Raw genomic sequence first — 13,247 nt, 5'->3', positions numbered from 1 at the left:
CCATCTGGCACCTGTGCGGGTGGCACGTAAAAAGCACCCACTACACTTACGGAGTGGTTGGCGTTAGGAAGGGTATCCAGCCGTAGAAACACTGCCAGATCAGACTGGGCCTGATGCAGCCTTCTGGCTTCACAGACCCCAGTTGAACCGTCCAACCCATGCTAGCATGGAAAGCAGACGCTAAATGATGATGATGATGTGGAACTGTCATAGCCAAATCTTCATCCAAGCTCCCCTTCAGAAAGTTTACACATTTTCCTTCAAGTCCATAATGCTTATATTCGAGTATTGTGAACTTCAAGGAAAATGTGTCTACATTAGCTTTGACACTTCTCATTTTACCACATGCATATGCTGATGTGGAGAGAATATTTAGCCACATGAATTGTATGAAACCAAATGAGTAATTTAAGCTTAGAAGCACTAGGACAAATTTTGAACATCAACTATGGCCTTAAATGAAATGGCAGATGTTGATTATAAACTACCTAGTGAATCCATCCCATGCCAGCATATGATGAACTGTTAAAGAAAATTGGATGCTTATAAATCATGTGAAACTGTAGCTTCTACATTAAAAGAAACTGATAGGACAATCTTTGAAAAATTTTAGAAATAAAGATTAAAGGAATTATGTCAATTTCATTTTAATTTAATTAGAATTGAATATTTTGATGTTTAAAATGGATTTTATGGCTTCAGAAATTTTGAGTGGGCAAGGCTAATAGAGTTCTGTGATGTAACTGATTTGATGCTCTGCAACAGTGACTAGGAAACCAGCTAGTCTCTTGATCACCTGCAAATCTGGAGGGCACAATAGCTAGATTGACAACATTCTCACCAGAAAACAGGATAAGCATGCTTGTAAACACAAAACCTTTCCCAGGCAAAGAATGTACTATCCAGCATAGGTTAGTGGTTTGCGACTTCAGACTTAGAGTTGGGACTTGGGTAAACAAGTTAATTCAGGAGAGAAGAATGTGGAAACTAAAAGCCCCAACAAACAGATTTAGAGACCTAATTGAAGCTTTTGATAAAATGGAGAAGTTAAAGACATTGAATAGACAACTGAAAGGTCCTATGGGGCAGAGATCAGTGAACCAGGGTAAATTACCCCAAGTGGGATAAAAATGAAATTCTTGGGGGTAATACAGACTCATTAGACATAAGTAAAATTATATAAAAAAAACGTGTTCCTTATTAGAACAGACATTTTTTTCTAGCAACACTGCATTTATATTTGGAAGATTGTGAAAATATTACTTTTGACGACACCAAGGATTTTAAAGAGAGTTTCTCTGATTACTTTCCAGATCTTGATTTATATACTGTCAGTTGGGGTGTAGGTCCCTTTAAATGTGAAATTGCTGATGTGCCAGAAAAGCTTCAAGGGTTAGCAGAGACACTTGAATTTCAATCCAATAATGAAGCATGTATTGAATTTGAAAACAAACTTTTTGGATGTCAACTGCTGCCAAGGCTTTCAAAATTGCATGAGGAGGCAATCAAAGATTGTTGCCTTTTGTAACAACCTACCTTTGTGAACAAGAATTTTCCACTATAAAAATGAAGCAGAGATATTGATTGGACCTTGAAGACTGTATCCAAATTGCTCTGGCATCAAAATGTCCCAATTTTTGATGTAATTGTAACAAAAATGAAAATTCATTTCTCCAAAATCTGAAATGAAAAAGTTTATAGAAAGATCCTTGTTTCATAATGTGGATATTAATTTATTATATCACATTTGTTTTATACTTTTCATATTTATAATTGTATTGTCCATATAAATAGACTCAATAAATCTTTTGAATTCAAAGAATCTGATTTTCTTCCTTTCAAATCATGGGGATAACGTCAGCATAAATAGATATATTTTGGGATAGTTGGTTAAAAGTTCCCTGACCCCTGCTACAGAGCAACCTGCAAAGAACTACAGACCAAATCTGTGGCTGGAGCAAGATCTTGGCTAGACCAAAGGTAATGTGGTGGTGGAATAGTGAGGTAGACGGAATTGTAAAAGCAAAAAGATAAATCTCGAAGGATTGGAAGAATGGGGATGGAGAAATATATCAGGTGGCAAGAGACATCAGGAGTTATGGTTTACATAGCAAAGAGAGAAGTGGAAAGGAGATTTGATAATGTTTTACAGTGTGAAATGTTTCAGATTGCGAGACAGCGTATCATAGAATACTAAGATGTGAGAAGTGTGAGCGGATGGACAATGATATGTTTTTACCTGAAATGGAAGTGCTAGTAAACGTAAAAAATGCCTGGGAGAAAGAGGGCCTTCCCAACATGAGCTCAACAGAGAATCCAGCTATCCTATTTGACAGTATGGTAGATAAGGCAGTTAAGGGTATGAAGAGTGAGAAAGGCCATGACACGGTTAGTTTCAGGGTTCTCAAACAGAAACTGGAACCTAAGTGTATTTGCTAGCTTCTTTCCTTTGTTCTGTCAAAATGCACTTGAAAATTTACGAGTCAACTGTCAACATAGATAGACGTTATCCATTTCCTCAACTTTAGTTCACGCAAGCTTACTCATTTTCTTTATTCTCCCGATCTACTTTCAGCTCTCTAACATGTACAAATTTGAACCCTCTCTCAGTATTTTTGGACTCTTCGTTTTTCACCCTTGCATGTCTGCTTTCTTCTAGTACCTACATCTGACACAAACCTTACCTTAAAAGTTGTGTGAGTCTGGCTGTTATTATCATTCATTACCACAAGAAAACAGCCGGAGACGAATTGTGATGGATAAATAAAACTTGCAAGAAGTTACTTTTTCCTCCTGTCAATTCAATTTGGTGCATATCTTATTGTCCATCGAAGTTTTCACTAGCTCGTTACCATTACTAATTATCACTGAACCCATTACACTCCTGGTCAATCAGGAATTACTGTTGAGATGCTTAAAATATTTGACGGAGTGGAATACAGCCAAGTCACCGATACAACCTGTTTAGCTATCTATGCACACACATACATGTGTGTATACGTATACGGATATATAATAATAATAATAATTGTGTACAGTGCTCAGGTGCACTACAACTCATCTAAAGTGTATGTATAATCAGGTATAGTTTCGGCGGATTTCGGAAAGCATGAGGGCCTTAAAGGATGCAGTGTCATGGCAGTCAACAACTGACGCAGGCAGTTTATTCCATGCTTCAGCAACTCTGAGCGTGAAAAAATGTTTCCGAAAGTCATGGGAGCTGTGTTGTTTTCTGACTTTGTAGGCATGTCCACGTGTGTTAGACACATGAAGATCAAAAAGGTGTTCAGTGTTGTTGTTGGTGAGGTGGTTGATAACTTTGTGGGTGTTTACCAAGTCCGTCGCCAGACGTCGGAGCTTCAGTGAATCCATGCCCAGGGAAACAAGGCGCTCAGTGTATGGTAGGTGTCTGATGGAGGGACACCTACCATGTGTGGCTATATACACACATACATACAAAAAAGATATATAAACACATGTATCTATGTATGTACGTGTATATGGAAGATAATGGGTGTACGTGTGTGTTTGTGAGCGTGTATGACTGACTTCAAATGCATAGAGCTGAACACGTCCCGCGATAAGTAAATCAATAAAAAATTTTACGAAGATTAACGAACAATCATTTGATCCCATGCGATACACTTTGACGTTTAATCGGTTTAAAACGAAAGAAACACATTCAACTTTTTTTGAAAATTGTTAAAGAAACATGATTATACAGGTTACAAATTTTCCTATCTGCATGGCTATCTCTAGTTTACATAAATCCGCGGGACGAATCATGAAACCAAAACAATGAGAGGGAAATACAAAAAATAGACTTGGCTATTCGAGTAAGCGAAACGAATACGCAAATGCTTATAAGTCGCTTATTGTTATTAAGTGGTAATATATTAACGATATTTTCTTCGGTTAAATCTTTGCAAAGTTATTTTTATAACTTCTCAACAATGTTTCCAGTTCCATTATTATTGTTACTGTTGTATTTGGATTATTTTGCTCGTAATCTTTCCTATTAAGATTGTCTCGACTCAACCTATTTGCAGTGCGCTTACGTGTCAGTGTAATAATTTTATTTGTAGGCTTTCCAAAGTTACTTTAAAAACTTCATCATTAAAGTTATAACATCAGAGTTGCTATTAGAAAAGTTCGTTCTTTTAATTAACAAAAAAAAAATTAATATTAACGAGCTATTTAACAGGCTGTTCAGCAATTAAAAGAAGAAATTTATTAATAAGACAATTATTGCATAGTTGCATATTCGTTTCGCTAGGAGCAGTTGGAGGGGGGTGGAATGAAAAATTTGGCGTGTTTTTATTTTATTGTTGTAAAATCCAAATATCCGTTGTTGAAAACAAATCTATCCGAACTCTTTAGAAAGAAACAAAACCCAAGTTCCCCTTCTATACGTTCACCTAGTGATTGTCGATACGCCCATTCATATTTTCTGACCATAAAACAACGAATACTGTGAAAATATAGTCTAAAACTTATAAGAAGCATTATCCAGAAAGATATTGTATACAACTGGAATCAACATTTCTTTTTGGTTGGCAATTTGACTTCGTGTTCAGTCTGTCGAAGATGCTACTACCTGTTTGCTTAATGTTTGTACTGGTTACGTTTTAAAATTAAAAGTTTGTGAAATTGATAAGTGAGTAATGCTTAATATTTGTTTTAGAACATTTGTTTTTGCTGTAGTATGTGTTTTTGACTTCATTGACAATAGGCCAATAGATTTTTGTTGTATTATTGTAATCTCAACCAGCTTTTAAAAAAACATTTTTTTATTATTAAAATATAATAAATTGCAGGCATGGGGCTGTGTGAGAAGTAGTTTGTTCCCCAACCAGCTACTATATCGGTCAGCTATCTTCTACTTTAGACCTGGACCAACCAAAGCCTTATGTGTAAATTTCGTAGAACGGAAACTTAAAGAAGCCTGTCGAGCATATATATATATATATATAAATTCAACAATATAATGGAATGACCCTGGTAGGCCATTCGTCTCACTAGAAAGAGCAGCCATACTCAAACCGCTAAATAGTAGTAATTCAGAAATTAAAGGAAAATCAAAAATCGCTGGTGGCGAAAACATTTCTATTGAATTTTTTGCTACCCTTATATTGATAATATATATATATATATATATATATATATATATATATATATATATACGTGTGGGCGGACGTCCGCCTATATATGTATGACACAGTATCGATCATCAAATGCCGTAATCGCTGATCACAATGCGCCTCTAATTCTGTCTTGATTGCACTATTCTTTTCTATCTTAACCCAAATTGCGTAACTGAATCATCTTTCCGTTGTTGTGGAAGCCTTCCCAGTGGTCTTTTCCGACCCCTCGCAACTGCAAGGGTCCACCTGTTATCTATGAACATTGTCACATGTCCGGCCCAGCGGAATTTGTGCTTTCGGTAGTCTGCGATCACATCGTTCATTCCGCTCCGTTCTCCAATTATCTCAATTCGAATATGCTCTTATTGTATACAAGAACAGATATATATATATATATATATATATATATGTGTGTGTGTGTGTCCATCCCACCGCTTGACAACCGGTGTTAGTTTGTTTACGTCCCCGTAACAAAGCGATTCGGCAAAAGAGACTCAGAATAAGTACCAACTTTAAAAAGTAAGGAGGACTGGGGCGATTTGTACGACTAAAACCCTTCAGGACGGTGCCTAGAATGGGATGTATCCCGATGACTGAAACAAGTAAAAGATAAAAATTTCATTTGAACACATATTTTCGTTGCTGGTTTTTGTTTAAAAAAATACCCCAGAAAATGAGGCACAAGCATAGATGTGTGGTTAAGAAGTTCGTTTCACAACCGTACGGTTCACTCTTACCGCATGGTACAATGGTCAAGTGTCTTTAACTATAAGTAAACCAATTCCCTGTGAGGTCGTGTGTGTCTTTCACCTTATTGGCGATTGGCGTCGATTTGTTTCCATTTCCGTAACTTAATGGTTAGGCATAAAAAGCCAATAGAAACAGCACCATACTTTAAACAATATTGGAAGCGATGGAATCGACAAAACTTTTCAAGACTGTTGCCGCTGTCCAATGACCGAAGCAAATAAAAAAATAAATGGAATCGAAAAATGAATTGGATTTCATAATCGTTAACAAATATAACAACGGAGGTGTGTCCTCTAACTTTCTTTAATGCATATTTTTTAATGAAATTTTCCGTAAATAAAATTTACATGGTGTAGGTTAAAATATAAAATTAAAAGTATGGAAAATTTCATTAAAAAACATGCATTTAACTAAGTCCCGTGAGAAGGATATGTTCCCTCCCCAAACTTTTTCAGTCCTCCCACACAATCATAACGAACCAGATTTTTGGAAAATTTCATTAAAAAAGCATGCATTTTAAAGAAAACTATGATGAAACAAAGTCAGGAATAAAGGAATTATTTGAAATTCCTCCACAAAATCAAATTTATGCAACTTTTTTTTTTGTTTTGATATAATCATAATACACATTAGCTAAACTGTATCTCTGAAAAAATTCTTAAAAAAAGAAATATGCATTTTAAAAAGTTAGGGGGTGTGAAACAAATTTGGTGGGAGGCCACATTCCTGTAGTTAGCCCAAGATGTATTAAGCTATAAAAATAATTTTAACAGAAGCTAGAGTTGTTCTAGTCTAATGTTTTTTTGTGGTTGTTAGTCTTATCTTTTTTGTTTTTAGTTTTTATATCACGTAGGCTGTTAGGTTGTGAGTGTTAATACTAAAATTTGTTTGAATTTCCAAATATTTTATTTACTACTGTGCTGTATTTATATATGAACACGTGTGTACATGTTTTCAATCATTACACACACGTGTATTCAATCATTATTTGGCGGTTGGCACTGCAAGTTAAGGCTTGTGAGTAGAAGAGAAAGATGAGATGAGAGATGACCATCCCAAACAAAACCCAAAGTAGCTCTCTGATTAGGTTGGATTTTCTAGGAGAATAGGCGACAGACTATCATCATCATCATCATCGTTTAGCGTCCGCTTTCCATGCTAGCATGGGTTGGACGGTTCAACTGGGGTCTGGGAAGCCAGAAGGCTGCACCAGGCCCAGTTTGATCTGGCAATGTTACTACGGCTGGATGCCCTTCCTAACGCCAACCACTCCATGAGTGTAGTGGGTGCTTTTTACGTGCTGCCAGCACAGGTGCCAGATGAGTCTGGCAAACGGCCACGATCGGATGGTGCTTTTTATGTGCCACCGGCACGGGGGCCAGGTGAGGCTGGCAACGGCCACAAATGGATGGTGCTTTTTCACGGGGGCCAGGCGAGGCTGGCAACGGCCACGAACGGATGGTGCTTTTTACGTGTCACCGGCACGAGGCCAGTCGGGGCGGCGCTGGCAATGAAATTTTGACTGCTCAGAAGATTCTAGAATCCATTTGGCTGGAAAATTTGCTTGCTTCTTTTGATAAATCAGTCAGCAGATGAAAATTATCATTTGGTCATGTTTCTGGGATGGGGAAAAATCTGAAAACTATGGTTTGAATCTTAGCCAACTTCTTGCCACAGAACTCTCCTTTCGTGAGTTTGCCATGTCACAAATGATATGAAAATATGCGGCAGACAAAAAAATTTTTTTAACAATTTGAACAATAAAAACAAATACAACATGTAACAACAAAAGCAAGTACATTATTTAAATTTACAGAGAGCACAAGTCAAGAAAGTTCACAATTGTAAGAGTAAAATATGTTCACAATATTCACAAAAGTTCAGAAAATAGTTCCATGTATTCTTTTACTCTTTTACTTGTTTCAGTCATTTGACTGCGGCCATGCTGGAGCACCACCTTTAGTCGAGCAAATCGACCCCGGGACTTATTCTTTGTAAGCCCAGTACTTATTCTATCGGTCTCTTTTGCCGAACCGCTGAGTGACGGGGACGTAAACACACCAGCATCGGTTGTCAAGCAATGCTAGGGGGACAAACACAGACACACAAACACACACACATATATATATATATACATATATACGACAGGTTTCTTTCAGTTTCCGTCTACCAAATCCACTCACAAGGCATTGGTCGGCCCGGGGCTATAGCAGAAGACACTTGCCCAAGATGCCACGCAGTGGGACTGAACCCGGAACCATGTGGTTGGTTAGCAAGCTACTTACCACACAGCCACTCCTGCGCCTATATGTATAAAATATCACAACACTGAAATATACATAATAGTAATGTGTTTAGGAACAATAGTTTATGTGCTGAGAATGTCTGTATTCATTGCCATCTTAAAGTAAGTGTATACTGGGAAGTTGCCTGGGGTGTCTTACAGGTCAAGAGACCCAATTCTTATCTATGTATGATGTGGCTTGCTGTCAGTATATAAATACTATAAAACCTAGTGCATTAATTTGCCCAGGGACCTATAATGCTGCTAAAATGGCCCTGCCTGTATGTATAAGTTGTTTTGATGTTGTAAATATGTGGTTGTATTACTCTCTTTCTTTTTACTCTCTTTTACTTGTTTCAGTTATTTGACTGCGGCCATGCTGGAGCACCGCCTTTAGTCGAGCAAATCGACCCCGGGACTTATTCTTTGTAAGCCCAGTACTTATTCTATCGGTCTCTTTTGCCGAACCGCTAAGTGACGGGGACGTAAACACACCAGCATCGGTTGTCAAGCAATGCTAGGGGGACAAACACAGACACACACACATATACACACACATTTATAATATATATATACATATATACGACAGGCTTCTTTCAGTTTCCGTCTACCAAATCCACTCACAAGGCATTGGTCGGCTCGGGGCTATAGCAGAAGACACTTGCCCAAGATGCCATGCCGTGGGACTGAACCTGGAACCATGTGGTTGGTTAGCAAGCTACTTACCACACAGCCACTCCTGCGCCTGTATTAGGTGGAAACATTTTTAATTTAGTCAATAGGGTGAGATAAATTGGGAAGAGCAGGTAAAGCTGAGCATCTCTGTTTAAACAAGTACAAAAGGTTCTTCATAATAAGCAGAAGTATCTTACCAAGTATGTTTTATGGATGCAGGCAGAGCAATAAGATGCAATTCTAAAGGAAGTAGTGCAGAATTCTTTAGTTGTGATATATTTTGGCAGACTTTAAGAATAGCAGACACTCATAAGTTGGAATTTTTCTGTTTTTGTCAGGATTTTCCCAATAGTTTTTAGTCTTTTACGTCTTTTACTTGTTTCAGTCACTTGACTGCGGCCATGCTGGAGCACCGCCTTTAGTCGAGCAAATCAACCCCTGGACTTATTCTTTGTAAGCCCAGTACTTATTCTATCGGTCTCTTTTCCCGAACCGCTAAGTTACGGGGACGTAAACACACCAGCATCGGTTGTCAAGCGATGTTGGGGGGGGGGGACAGACACACAAACACACACACACATATATACGACGGGCTTCTTTCAGTTTCCGTCTACCAAATCCACTCACAAGGCTTTGGTCAGCCCGAGGCTATAGTAGAAGACACTTGCCCAAGGTGCCACGCAGTGGGACTGAACCCGGAACCATGTGGTTCGTAAGCAAGCTACTTACCACACAGCCACTCCTATGCCTATTGTTTTTATATATCTTATTTTAAAACAATGGGGAAGCTCTTAAAAAAAAAAGATTTTTAATTCATGCTTTTTTTTAACCCTTTAGTGTTCATATTATTCAATCAAATATAATACCTATTGATTCCCATTGATTTGAATTAATCATGCATTATCTCATATCTTCAAGATCTTGATGGTGTAATTACTTCATGTAGAATAACATTGTAGGGTAGGTGTGAGAGCCTGGATCTGGTCAGTTTGAACATAAAACAGATTAACTATTTTGGCCGGATATGGCCAGTTTAAATACTAAAGGGTTAAACATCTTGCCCACCAACCAGTAGAATTCTTTTTTTTCTTTTCCATTATTTTTCTCATGTTATAGTACTCATATCACTATCATAACCACAGGTGGTTGCAGTTGATAATAAAGCAATGTTGAGTCATTCATGTTTGAAATTCAATGCAAAAGCAGTGATCAAAAAATCAGGTAAGTCTTAATAAATTCTTGTTTTCATCTTAATTCACTTAATTTTTATGTATAGAAGAAAAGATTTTACAGTCTAGTAAAGTGAATAAGATTAATAAAAACAGTAAATGCAGTTTCACTATTATTTTTTAATTCATTTACATTACTCTTTTTGGCTTGACAAAAAATACATTTTGGTGTGTTTACTTCGATTGATCCAGAAGAACTACTGAGATCAGTTTATTGACACCCAACAAGATTTTTTACTCAGATTGGAAAGGAATAAACCCTAATTGCTGTTTATAAAACCAAAGATTGCCAAAAAGTGCACTGGGATGTTAGCTAAGTGTGTGGCCTTGAAATAACAGGAAGTGGTATGGACACGAACCAGAGGCTGTGATAGAAAATAAGAATTACGAGATCTTATGGGACTTCCCCTTAAAGACTGACCATATTATTGAAGCAAGAATACCAAATATGATTATAGAAAATAAAATAAACAGTGTACGAGCATAGACTATGGAATTCCCTATGATAACAGAGTTGATATCAAAGAAATTGAAATCAAGATCTAGCAAGAGAGTTGAGGAGATTGTTGAAGACTAAGACAAGAATTATTCCTGTGGTTATTGAAATTCATGTTGTCAACATGCAGAAAAGTGCCATCCTGTATTCTAAGAGCCCTGAGAAATATTCTGGGGATTTGAGAAATTTGTCACTAAACCTCAGGATAACATTACTGCTAATTAAGTTTGTATGTAAAAGCTTTATAATAATAATAACAATAATGGATTCAAATTTTGACTCAAGGTTAGCAATTTTAGGGGTCCCCAGTGCTCAACTAGTACTTATTTTAGTAACCCCAAAGGACAAAACGTTGAGTTGAAATCAGAATGTAGTAAGTCAAAAGAAATGTTACTAATCCTATTTCTCAACACGCTAACATTTCTGCCAGCTTGCATCCTTAATAACAATAAAAATACAAACAATGATAGTAATATTTTTTTATTCACTACTAAGAGTTTATAAAAAGACTGAGGATGGTACATGATGATATAATACAACACAAGTCTGTGTTACATAAAAGTGTGTAAATAGTAAAACAACAGAAAGAAACTTAAAAAGTCAAACAAGGAACATTTTCCAAAAAGTGGGGAGACTTCCAAGAGCTGCTTCAGGGTAACCTTACAAAGCCATGGTCACCCTGACCACAAGGGTAAGTATCTTCTCCCTGTCCTCAGTCTGCAGGAGTATACACAAAGCAAGTGCATTCACTTGGGCCATCCTTGCCACTCACATTCACCTTGCAACAAATGTGTGGCATGGCAGTACTTTCCTCTCCATCCTTACTTTCCTTTTTCAGTGAAACTTGAAAATAATAAAAATAATAATAATAATAATAAAAACATTGTGTACAGTGCTCAGGTGCACTACAACTCATCGAAAGTGTATATATAATCAGGTGTAGTTTCGGCGGATTTCGGAAAGCATGAGGGCCTTAAAGGATGCAGTGTCATGGCAGTCAACAACTGACGCAGGCAGTTTATTCCATGCTTCAGCAACTCTGAGTGTGAAAAAATGTTTCCGAAAGTCATGGGAGCTGTGTTGTTTTCTGACTTTGTAGGCATGTCCACGTGTGTTAGACACATGAAGATCAAAAAGGTGTTCAGTGTTGTTGTTGGTGAGGTGGTTAATGAAAGCTTGACCAAAGTGGAAGGTGTCTGTCTTGTGTTCTTTCAGTCTGGTCCACCACAAAATTTCTTTTGCTAAGACCACCACACAGCTGAAAACTGCCTAACCTGCCTAGACAAATGAAGGCAGCAGCATGATCTTCACAATGGACTCAGTTGATAGTCCAATTTGTTTTCCATGCAATAGCAGGTGTTCAACATAGCTCCATGAATCAGCAATGCCTAAGCACCGATAAGTGTGCTGAACAGTTTTGTCATGCTGTGCTCATCCCAAGCAGGCCTGGCTGGCATCACTTCTATGCCTGTGAAGTTTATCTCAGAATAGCAATATACTCCCACACCTCAATAGCACCACCAGACCAGACCAGAGATTTCTGGAAATTACCTCTGTCCCAAAGTCCTCTAAAATTAGTCAATTGATTCTCATTCACATCTAGAGTCTCCCTGAGAGTGTCATTGCTCTTGCCTGCAACCAACCTTCTATAGAACACCAAAGTGGAATCTCTGCAGACCACATTGCCTGACTTGCTGAGAACTGTGAGCACCTGATGACACTCTGGGTGCCAGGTACCTTGCCTTGCTCTATTCTGTTTTAGAGACAAACTGTAGAAAAACAAGTTTGGCAAACAGTGACCCACCAACTCACAATCAATGAAACACTGGAGATGTAGCCTCATCCCATGTTTGTGCATCATCAACTGAGGGATGTCCAGTTCTCTAACTCAGAAAGTCTTCACAACAAATGGACTACTTGGCCCTTCCACAGAAAGTAGAACAGCAGGTGCTCCAGTCTGAGAAGATATGAACTGGGGCAAGGCATGCAAATGAGTTGGTAATAGATAACAGAGATGACATGAGCATTTGTCACCTTTGCCTGACCTTTCAGGGATAGCTTTCTCATAGCCCATTTCTAGGTGAGATTAGCCACTCTGCTCACCATTTCATCCCAGTACTTCTACACTTGGGGTCTGAACCGAAGTAGACCCTGTTCTTTTCTGTGTAAATCTCGCCACTTTTTTCTCCCCCAAATTGTACTTTTTCCTTATTGGTTAAACTATTTTACAAGGTTATTATATATCAATTTTACATTCTTTTAGTTATTCGACTGCAGCCATGCTGGAGCACCACCTTGAGGAATTTTTAGATGAACAAATCAACCTCAGTAATTATTTTTAAGTCTGGTATTATTCTATCAGTCTCTTTTGCTGAATTGATAAGTTACGGGAACATAAACACACCATCACCGGTTGTCAATCGGTGGTCAGGGAGAAACACAGGCACAAAAATACACACATATACATATATATATATATATATGCAGGTGGCACGTAAAAAGCACCCACTACACTCACGGAGTGGTTGGCGTTAGGAAGGGCATCCAGCTGTAGAAACATTGCCAAATTAGACTGGAGCCTGGTGCAGCCTTCTGGCTTCCCAGAACCCCGGTCGAACCGTCCAACCCATGCTAGCATGGAGAACGGACGTTAAACGACGATGATGATA

At 38.0% G+C, this 13,247-nt stretch overlaps 1 protein-coding gene across 9 annotated transcripts in view; it reads left to right on the top strand.

Annotated features, from left to right (window-relative positions):
* Positions 1-13,247, top strand: part of LOC115215817 (transmembrane protein 241) — a 61,799-nt gene that overhangs the window by 6,253 nt on the left and 42,299 nt on the right. For 4 of the 9 annotated variants that reach the window (XM_036505759.1, XM_036505758.1, XM_036505757.1 and 1 more), the window contains exons 1-2: positions 3,776-4,657; positions 9,996-10,074. The exons of 1 other annotated variant lie outside the window; for it this stretch is intronic. The gene's annotated coding sequence lies outside the window, so the exon portion shown is untranslated. Of the gene's footprint in view, positions 1-3,775; positions 4,658-7,831; positions 7,889-9,280; positions 9,307-9,995; positions 10,075-13,247 lie in introns of those variants that run through there. 4 more of the 9 variants (XM_036505752.1, XM_036505753.1, XM_036505754.1 and 1 more) reach the window with 4 other exon arrangements.

Source organism: Octopus sinensis, linkage group LG9 (genome assembly GCF_006345805.1).
Source record: "Octopus sinensis linkage group LG9, ASM634580v1, whole genome shotgun sequence".
NCBI classification, from domain to species: domain Eukaryota; kingdom Metazoa; phylum Mollusca; class Cephalopoda; order Octopoda; family Octopodidae; genus Octopus; species Octopus sinensis.
The sequence above is the reverse complement of the archived record's forward strand: the minus strand, read 5'-3'. Positions and strand labels throughout refer to the sequence as shown.